This window comes from Trichechus manatus, unplaced genomic scaffold (genome assembly GCF_000243295.1).
Source record: "Trichechus manatus latirostris isolate Lorelei unplaced genomic scaffold, TriManLat1.0 scaffold00058, whole genome shotgun sequence".
NCBI classification, from domain to species: Eukaryota; Metazoa; Chordata; class Mammalia; order Sirenia; family Trichechidae; genus Trichechus; species Trichechus manatus.
The window spans coordinates 8,019,563-8,030,753 of NW_004443994.1; positions in this window are offsets into that span (position 1 = coordinate 8,019,563).

Here is an 11,191-nt window from a genome sequence, read left to right on the forward strand (position 1 = left end):
GTCAGGTAGTGAGAGTCCTCCAACTTTATTCTTCTTCTTCAATAGAGCTTTACTTATTCGGGGCTTCTTCCCTTTCCATATAAAGCTAATGACTGGTTTTTCCATCTCTTTAGAGAATGTTGTTGGTATTTGGATCAGGATTGCATTGTTTTTGTAAATTGCTTTGGGTAGAATTGTCATTTTCACTATGTTGAGTCTACCTATCCATGAGCATGGTATGTTTTTCCATTTTTTAGATCTCTTTTGGTTTCTTGCAGTTGTGTCTTGTAGTTTTCTTTGTATAGGTCTTTTACATACCTGGTTAGATTTATTCCTAAGTATTTTTTTTTTTAAGGGGATATTATAAATGGTATTGTTTTCCTGATTTCCTTTTCATTGTTCTCTTTTTGGTGTATAGGAATCCAACTGATTTTTGTATGTTTATCTTGTATCCTGCTACTCTGCTGAATCTTTCTATTACTTCCAGTAGTTTTCTCGTGGACTCTTTGGGGTTTTCTGTGTATAGTATCATATCATCCCCAAATAGGGATAGTTTAACTTCTTCCTTACCAATTTGGATGCCCTTTATTTCTTTTTCTTGCTTTATTGCTCTAGCTAGCACTTCCAGCATAAAGTTAAATAGGAGTGGTGATAAAAGGTATCCTTGTCTTGTTCCTGTTCTCAAGGGGAATGTTTTCAACCTCTCTCCATTAAGAATGATGTTGGCTGTTGGTTTTTTATAGATGCCCTTTATTATGTTGAGAAATTTCCATTCTATATCTATTTTATTGAGAGTTTTTATCAGGAATGGGGGTTGGACTTTGTTAAATGCCTTTTCCACGTCAAGCGAGATGATCATATGATTCTTTTCTTTCCTTTTATTTATGTGGTGGAATATGTTGATGGATTTTCTAATGTTGAACCATCCTTGCATACCTGGTATGAATCCTATTTGGCAATGGTGTATTATTTTTTGATATGATGCTGAATACTATTGGCTAGAATTTTGTTGAGAATTTTTGCATCTGTATTCATGAGAGATATTGGTCTGTAATTTTCTTTTTATTGCCTGATTTTGGTATCAGAGTTATACTGGCTTCACAGAATGAATTTGAAAGTGTTGCTTCCTTCTCTGTTTGAGTAGTACTAGTGTAAGCTCTTCTCTGAATGTTTGGCAGAATTCTTCAGTGAAGCCATCTGGGACAGGGCTTTTTTTTTCTGAAGTTTTTTTTAATTACCTTTTCCATCTTCTCTTGTTATGGTTCTGTTCAGATTTTCAACATCATTTTGTTTTAGTTTGAGTAAGTAGTGTGTTTCTAGAAACTTGTCCATTTCCTCTAGGTTTTCAAATTTGTTGGAGTATAGCTTTTCATAATACTCTGTTATGATCCTTTTTATTTCAGTTGGATTTGCTGTAATGTCCCACATTTCATTTCTTATTTGCATCCTCTCCTGTTTTTCTTTTGTCACTTTGACCAGTGGTTTGTCGATTTTGTTGATCCTTTCAAAGAATCAACTTTTGGTTTTGTTGATTGTTTCTATTGTTTTTCTATTCTCTATTTCATTTATTTCTGCTCTGATCTTTATTATTTCCTTTCTTCTGGTGGCTGTGGGCTTTTTTTTGCTGTTCTCTTTCTATTTGTTAGAGTTGTGTAGCTAATGTTTTGAGTTTGTCCCCTTCTTCTTTTTTGATGTGTGCATCTATTGCTATAAATTGATCTCTGAGCACTGCATTTTCTGTGTCTCAAAGGTTTTGGTATGATGTGTTTTTATTCTCATTGGATTCCAGGAATTTTTTGATTCCATCTCTGATTTCTTTTATTACCCCGTGGTTTGTAAGCAGGGTGTTACTCAGTTTCCATGTAATTGATTTTTTCCCTTGCTCTTCCTGTTGTTAATTTCTACCTTGATGTTGTGGTCAAAGAAGATACTTTGTATTATCTCACCATTTTGGATCTTGTTGAGGATTGCTCTGTGGCCTAAGATGTGGTCTATTCTGGAGAACGTTCCATGTGCATTGGAAAAGAAGGTGTGATTTGCAGCCATTGGGTGGCGTGTTCTGTATATGTCTATGAGGTCAAGTTGGCTGATTGTGCCCTTTAGCTCTTCTATATCTTCACTGAGTATATTTCGAGATGTTCTGTCCTTTACCGAGAGTGGTGTGTTGAAGTCTTCTACTGTTATTGTGGCACTGTCAATTTCTCTTTTCAGTGCTGTTAGAGTTTGTTTTATATATTTTGGAGCTCTGTCGTTGGGTGCGTAGAGGTTTATTATGGTCCTGTCTTCATGATGGATGGCCCCTTTAATCATTATATAGTGTCCTTCTTTGTCTTTTAAGGTTGATTTTGTTTTAAGGTCTATTTTATCTGAGATTAGTATTGCCACTCCTGCTCTTTTTTGGTAGCTGGTTGCTTGATTTTTTTTTTCCCTCCTTTGATTTTTAATAAATTTATGTCTTTGTTTCTAAGGTGTGTCTCTTGTAGACAGCATATTGATGGGTCCTGTTTTTTTATCCGTTCTGTTACTCTGTCTCTTCATGGGTGCATTTAGCAATTTACATTCAGTATAATTATTAATAGATGTGAGTTTATTGCTGTCATTTTGTAGTTCTTTTTTTTTTTATGGTGCTGACATTTTCTTTGTTCCTCTTACTCTCCTGTGCCGAATTCCTTTTGTTTGTGGATTTTTTTTTCATTTCTTTTGTTTTTGTAGATTTTGTTTTAATGAGACTTTATGTTTTTCTTTTTATTTTGGTGGGTAGGTTTGTTAGCTTGAGGAAAGTATTTTTATGGTTAAATAATGTTAAGTATTATAAATAAAGGGGGCCTGGTAGCCCAGTGGTTAAACTGATCGACTGCTAATCAAAAGGTTGGCAGTTTGAAACCACCTGCAGCTCCGTGGGAGAAAGATGTGACAGTCTACTTCTGTAGAGATTTACAACTTCAGAAACCCTATGGGGTCACTACGAGTTGGAATCAACTCCACGGCAGTGGGTTCATTTGTTTTTTTGGTAGTACAGTTGTTAAGTGCTGGGCTGCTGACTAAAAGGTTGGTGATTGGAACCCACCAGCTGCTCCGTGGGAGAAAGATATGGCAGTCAGCTTCCATGAAGATATTCACCTTGGAAACCCTATAGGGCAGTTCTACTCTGTCCTGTATAATCACTATGAGTCGGCATTGACTCGATGGCGATGAGTTTGGGTTTGAGCTTATTATAAATAACTTACTATTTGAATATTTCTCTTAGGCAAACTATATAGAATGAGTCTTATTTATCATAATTAAATAAATTAAATGTGGATAAAAAGCAGTTTAAAATGTAATCAATGAGCATCTGCAACTTAAATTTACAAACTACTTTCTACTCATTCTGATGCTCTGTTATGCTTCTTAGACGGGGTTGGGAGGTTGAAGAGCTTTTTTCACTCCTGTCCTGGTTCACCTGATGCACATCCAGATCAGAAGCATGCCGCAGTGATATGCAGCCACAACCATGCTTCCCACGGCATCCAACTACTCAGCCATCCCCTTATTCCCTTAGGCAACAACAGCCCCTCTTGGGGGTTTTGAACTGGGAAGTCTGTTCCCCACCTAGCCTCATACTTAGATATCCAAGTTATCATGACATGCATTTTCACTGAGCTTTCCTTAAAGTGAATCTGGAAAAGTTGAGAAAAATGACTCAGTAATTCACTAATCTAGCTTTTGTAGGGAAGTATGGTATAAGGGAGAAATGAAAACATCCAACTCAGTTTTGAGAGCCTGCAAAACTATACATCATTTGTTCAAAGTCACTCAGTTGAAAAAATTAGAACTTTGGAAACTTTATATCCTCAGATGCATTGTTTATGTAAAGATGTATCTAAAACGATTTAGAAATTGAGTGGTTCAGGTTTGGCTTCACTAGCAAGCAACCTATGTAAGACCCACGCTCACAATGGCCCCATGCTTGGTGTAATGCTCTGCTGTCTCCATCTTGAAAATTTTAATAATTTTATCTTTGAACTTGTATTTTGTAAGTGAAATCCAATGAGACAATGGAGCCTATACATGAGCCGAGGATGAGTGTCCTCTGTTCTTCGTTGCCCATCCACATATGTATTCTAGATTTGTACCATGAGCACAGAATTCAGTGGCCCTACCATGAATGGAAGTTCAGCAAGATTCAAAGCAAGTACAAGGTAAGTGTATTATGTTATGACTAAGTGGGGGCATTAACAGTCCCAAGAAGCCATGGTTTCCATTTGAGCCAGAACTTGCTTTGACTGTAGAAAGCAAGCAGTGTCATCCTAAGAAACACAAATGACCAAGGAATCCTATAATATCCTTTCTCACTAGTGTTACTTCTCTGAATTAGCCAACCACTTACCCTGAAAATGATGACATAGAAGGTAAGGGAAAGATGGCAACCTATGGTTCTTCTCCTTTCCATTCTTGCTTATGCATCAGGAAATCGAAAACAGAGGGTGCTGGTATATCGTGCACATATCAAGAAATGAAATAAAAACAGCTGAGCTAGTCTTGTGCAGCATTTCCACTGTTCTGGTAAGAATGAAATGCACATGCATGTATGATCTATGAAATATGAATTGTGTAATTTTGATGATTCTGCATATGAATTAAATGATCTTATATCTGTATTTCACAACAGAAAGATGACGGTTAAAATGCATGCTAATAATTTTAAATTTTAAATTTTTTATACTTAGAGTGACATTAAATAACAAATTAAAAAAACCATTACAACTCCAGAATGAGACGTCAGAAGAAAAGAAAAAGCTTTGTATTTTAGTGCTTTTGTTATTGATTTTGTTTTTGATTTGTGACTTAGGACACCCCATGAGTTACACAGTAGAACTGCTGCATAGAGTTTTCTTGGCTGTAATCTTTACAGAAAGCAGATCGCCAGACCTGTTTCTTCCACTGTGCTGCTGGGTGGGTTTGAACAGCTAACCTTTTGGTTACCTGGGGAGCGCAAACCATTTGCACTACCCAAAGACCTTTATATTTTAGTACTTTTAACGGCACTTTTTTCTTACTCTGTGAACAAGGGACCCTGTATTTTCATTTTGCACTGAGCCCCGCAAATTATGTAGCTGGCTCTGGTTTCTATTAATTTAATTCAAGAAATATTCTACTCTGCCCAAGGTATTATATAGTAGACACAAAGATAAGGAAGGCCATGCCTGCCACTAAGCTGTCTACAGTGCGGAAAGCAGGTATAAATCAAATATAGATCACACTTGGGTCATCAGTTTTGAAGAAATTAGAATATTAAAACTGTACTTAGCACTACAACACTAAATATAGAGGGTACAGCTAGACCTGGACTGCAGGCAGTTCTCCATGAAAGAGTGTGCTCCAACTTCTGGGATCAGCTTTGGGACAATTTCACCAAAGTACTCCTTTTCCCTGAAATAAGCAGAAAACAGGAGACATGTTGATGAAGACCAGGCAAACCCAGCCTACAAAGCTGCCAGACACCTCTGTCCCTGCGAGATAGGGGAGAAAGGATTTAATTTTTTGTAAATGCCATTATAGTTACTTGATTTAATTTTGTCTTTCTGTTGAAGCTAATGTTTATCATTAAAATAAATCACAGTTGACTGGTGAATAGTCTCAAAGAAAGCAAGACTAGAACATTGGTCTGCATCAAAAAGTGTTTCTATGATTTAGGGGTGAAAACAAGCCTGAGGGCTCCTTTAATACTTCAGGACTGGATAGAGTGGGTGGGGTCTGAGGAAAGATGATCTCCAGGACACCCTTGATTAAGATTCCTGGTTCCACGGCATTACAGAAGTGGGAAAGGAAAAAATCCTTCAAGAAACACATAACAAACAGCCTACTTTTTTTCCCCTCTTTTATGGGTATATGAGGGGCCCTGGTGGCACAACTGCTAAGAGCTTGGCTGCTTACCAAATCAGCAGTTTGAATTTACCAGTTGCTGCTTGGAAACTCTCTAGGGCAGCTCTACTCTGTCATATAGGGTCTCTGTGAGTCAGAATCGACTCAACAGTAATTGGTTTGGGTTTTTTTTTGGTTTTATGGGTGTATGTAGATCAACTCTAAAAGAAAGTATAGGCAAAAAGAAATGCTGTTAAAAAAAAAAAAAGAAATATTGTTTGTCTAACTGTTCATTCATCACCTATTTATACTGTGGGCCTGCTCTGTGATAGAACATGTAGGAAGAAGTCATCGTCCTTTGTTTGCAAGGATTCCAGTCTAAAAGGAAGAAATAGATGAGTCAATATCTAAATAAATCTCATTGTGAACAAGTGTAACATGGAAATATGAACGAAGCGAAGCACCGAGGAATCTTTTAATTCAGGCATTAATGGGACTAAGGTCTACAACTGGTCTTTGAAGGATGAGGAGTTCACCCTATGAACAAGGAAAGGAAGCTCATTCCAGCAGAGGGAAGAGCATGGCAGAAGACCAAGGGTATGGAAGAGCATGGGATTGTGACTGGTCTAGTGGACTGGGGAGTGGGGTGCACAGCAGCCGGGAGAGGGTGGTGGGATATAGAGCAGGAGAGGAATGTTCCAACCTCAGGCTATGGGCTCAGGAATGTTGCCTTTATCCTGTGGAATGAAAGATGTTTAAGAAGAGGAATTACATAATCAGATGCATTTTAGAAAGACAACTCTAGGCTGCAATGAGGAGGAATCTTTGAAGGGAAGAAAAAAGAATGGAGGCTCAGAGGCCAGTGAGGAGACAACGGTCCAGGCAAGAAAGGATGCAAGTTGAGTTAGGGCACTGCAATGGATGGGAAAGGAGGAAATAGATCTGAAAGACATTTCAAGATAGAATAAAGAAAATTTAGAGATCAGGTGAATGTAAGCCAAATGCAAGCTTAAAGCAATATTATAGGGCCTACCTAAAAGTTGTCACTCAATAAATTTTCAATTAAGCTGGGAAGGCAAGACAATTGAACAAACACACACACACCAGCAAACAAGCAACTGCCTAGGCAGTAAACAGCAAAAAATCATTTACTGTGACTGATACCTGATAGGCACTTAATGTTTGGTGAATAAATGAAGGAGTAGTACATTTGACAAATGCTGTAAGAGTTCAGAGAAACACAATGGCATACTATTAGGTGCAGTGTTTATAAGCATAAGGCTTTGGAATTAGGCCTCCTCCCCGCCCCCCCCCCCCCCCCCCCCCCCCCCCACCAAATCTTGACATAAACATTTAGCAGCAGGGAGAACTTCAGCAAGTTATTTAACCTCTCTAAGCCTCATTTTCCTCATTTGTAAAGTGGGCATAATAATCACACCCTCAAACGGTTAATGTGAGAATAATAAAGGTATTATATGCATGTGGTTGTTGTTGTTAGGTACTGCCAAGTCGATTTTTGACTTATAGGGACCGCATGTGACAGAGTAGAACTGCCCATAATGTTTTCTAGGCTGTAATATTTACTGGACCAGATCGCCAAGTCTTTTCTTCCTGCAGAGTCACTGGGTGGGTTTGAACTGCCAACCTTTCGGTTAGCAGTCGAGTGCTTAACTGTTGTGCCATTGGGGCTCCTAACCTAGCATATAGCTTAAGATTAATGAATAAGTATTTTATTATTATGCTGTGGGGATGGTCCAGGAAGACTCCTCCAAGAAGGTGGAAACTTGCAGAACCTAAACTGGATTCTGAAAGAAAGGCATGTTTTATATAGACAGTGTAAAGAGCAAGACATTCACTACAGTCATGAGGAATGGAATGAGCAAAATTAAGAACAAAACAAAGCAGATCTGTACTCCCATAACATTCTGTACATGTAGGTTTTTCTCCTAATCCTTGAAAGCAAGGGATATCTCATTCATGGCTGTGGTTATTTTCTTAGTACCTAACACAATGCCTGGTGAGCGGCAGGCACTCAAACGTGTGTTGAACGAGTGGAGAAACGAATAGATACCCACGGAGCTCAGGGTTCAGCAGAAGGAGTCATCAGAGACAGATCTGGTGTAACAGTGTTACTGTATATACATTTTATCTGCAGGATACACTTTTTCTCTAATGAAGTAGCTATTTTTGAGTCACGACAGGAGGATGGTTTTAGATCTTTGGCAACATAAAGGCGGCAGCTTGCTTCTTTTCTGGCTTAGGATTTTAAAAAATAAAGCATATTGAAAAGGAGATTAAAATCAATTGGAAAAATACAACTTTATAACTTCCATTACCAGTTATTAATGGATTCTAAAACAGGTCTCTGAACATTTTTTTTTTTTTTAACAATAGCACAAGATCCTATGTTGAAAGCAAGTGCAATCAACTCCCAACACTTTCTGTAAATAATACTTTTAATTTATATGAGTGATATTGTTATAATATAAAGATGACTTGTTTGCTCTCTTTCTGTAGCCTCCCTATTTGTCTTGAAGACAGTTTCAACAAAAATCATAGCCTTACTTTTCATGCAGCTAAAAATTTAATTTATCTGAAATCAACTTTTTTCAAGCATTATGGGTAACAGAGATATGCCGATCCTCGGCACCCTTATAATCATCAGAACAGTAGCTTCCTTTCTTCTCTTGTTTCCACGCTTTTTATTTGCAAACCAATTTTCTATATCATGTTTCCACATCATGAGGAACACTGACAGCATCCTCTTTATTTTTATAGCTGCATAGTATTCCACTTGTGAATGTACCACCGTTTAGTTAACCAGTTCTCTATACATCAGTGGTTCTTAACAGGAGAGGAGGAGATTTTGTCCCCTGGGAGCAGGGGACACTTGGCAATGTCTGGAGCTCTGGTGACACAGTGATTAAGAGCTCAGCTGCTAACCAAAAGGTCGGCAGTTCTAATCCACCAGCCACTCCTTGGAAACCCTATGGGGCAGTTCTACCCTGTTCTGTAGGTTCACTATGAGTAGAATCAACTTGACAGCAACGGTTTGGTTGGAGACATTTTTGATCTTGGAGGGACAACGCTACTGGCATCTAATGGGTAGAGGCCACAGATCCAGCTAAATATCCTACAATGCACATGACAGCCCCCCCCAAACAAAGAATTATCCAGCCCAAAATATCAATAGTACCAAGATTAAGAAACCCTGATATGAGTGGACACTTGGGCTATTTCCAATCTTGGCTATTACAAATAAATTTTTCCATTTTATATGAATGCAAATATATTTTAGGATATATTTCCAGAAGTGAGATTGCTGGATTAAAGAATAAATGCATTTGAAATTTTGATAGATTATTATTCAAATGCCCTCCAAGGAGTTGTGGCATGCTGCACTCCCAGCAGCAATTTATTTCCACAGTCTCATAAAAAATCTTGTTTTTTGGCAATCCAAGAGGTGAGGAATGTTACTTCAGTTAGTCTGAATTTGCAATTCTCTTATGATAACACCTTTTCACGCATTTAAGGACCATTTCAATTTCATTTTCCGTTGCGTGAGTATGTGATTAAGACAGTTGCCTGGGCACTGAATGATGTTTTCAGAGCAAGGGACTTGGACAACTGCTCTCTCTACAGTGTCGTGCAAGAAACCACCAGGGATAGAGGGTAGAGCCAGAAGACTTGTTCCTTTACCTAGAAAGGAGTCAAAGCTTGTATTTTATTTTATTTAAAAAAAATTTTTTTTATTGTACTTTAGATGAAGGTCCACAGAACAAACTGTCTCTCCTCAAACAGTCAGCACACACACTTTTCCACGACACTGGTCAACAACCCCACGACATGTCAACACCCTCCCCTCTCGACCTTGAGGATCGTTTTCTTGGTGAAAACACACAAAGCCAAAGCCACACCACTCCGAGAGCCTCCACATGCACATTTCAGCAACACTGACCACACCCCTCCAGCTGTACCACCACTCTCACTATCCTTTTCCAAATTATTCCATCACCATTATCTTCAACTCACTGTCCCCTAGTCTTCCCACAAAATCTTTTGAGCTGCTGTTGTCAATTTGATCTCACATAATTCTTTTTTTTTTTTTTTTTACCTTAAATGAAGTTTTGCAGAACAAATAGTTTCTCACCAAACATTTATCACACATATTGCCCTATGACAATGGTCAACAACCCCATGACATGTCAACACTGTCCCTTCTCAACCCTGGTTTCCCTATCACCAGCTTTCCTGCCTCCTCCCACCTTCCAGTCCTTGTCCCTGGACTGCTGCACCTCATTTGTTTTATGAGGCTGTCCAATCCCCGGCCGAACGGTGAATTTCGGGAGGGACCCCACCACTGGGCCAAAAGGGTGTCCGGGGGCCACACTCTCAGGGCCTCTCCAGTCTGTGAGGCCAGTAAATCTGGTCTTTTTTTGTGAGTTAGAATTCTGTTCTACATCCTTCTCCAGCTCTGTCCAGGACCCTCTATTGTGATCCCGGTCAGAGAAGTCAGTGGTGGCAGCCGGGCACCATCTAGCTGTACAGGACTCAGTCTGGTGGGAGGCTGTGGTAGCTGTGGCTATTAGTCCTCTGGACAAATCTTTTCCTTGTTTCTTGCCCTCTCCATTCTCCTTTGCTCCCGAAGGGGTGAGACCAGTGGAGTATCCCAGATGGCTGCTCACAGGCCTCCAAGACCCCAGATGCTACTCACCAAGGCAGAAAGCAGAACACTGTCTTTATAAACTGTGTTATGCCAATCGAGCTAGATGTTCCCTGAGACCACAGTCCCCACAGCCCTCCGCCCAACAATTCAGTCCCTCAGGGAGTTTGGAAGTGTCCATGGAGCCTCCATGACCCCCCACACCCCCTTGCACAAGCTGTGCTGGCTTCCCCAGTAATGTGTACTGTCTCACCCTTCACCAAAGTTACCACTTATCTGTTTAGTTCCCCTGCACTCCTCCCATCCCTCGTAACCAACAAAGATTGTTTCTTTTGATGTGTAAACTTTTACATGAGTTATACAGTAGAGGTCTCATACAATATTTGTCCTTTTGTGATTGACTTATTTCACTCAGCATAATATTGTCCAGGTTTGTTCCTCTTACTCTCCTGTGCTGAGTTCCTTTTGTTTGTGGATTTTCTTTTTCATTTCTTTTGTTTTTGTAGGTTATGTTTTTACTGAGACTTTATGTTTCTCTTCATTATTTTGAAGGTAGGTTTGTTAACTTTCTTTGTGGTTACCTTGAAATTTACCTTTATCTTCCTAGATTTGAACCAGTCTATTATTACTTGGTATCGCTTGACTTCCTCTCCATTAGAAGGTTCTATATCTACACCGTTTACTCCCTCTTTTATTGTTCTGATG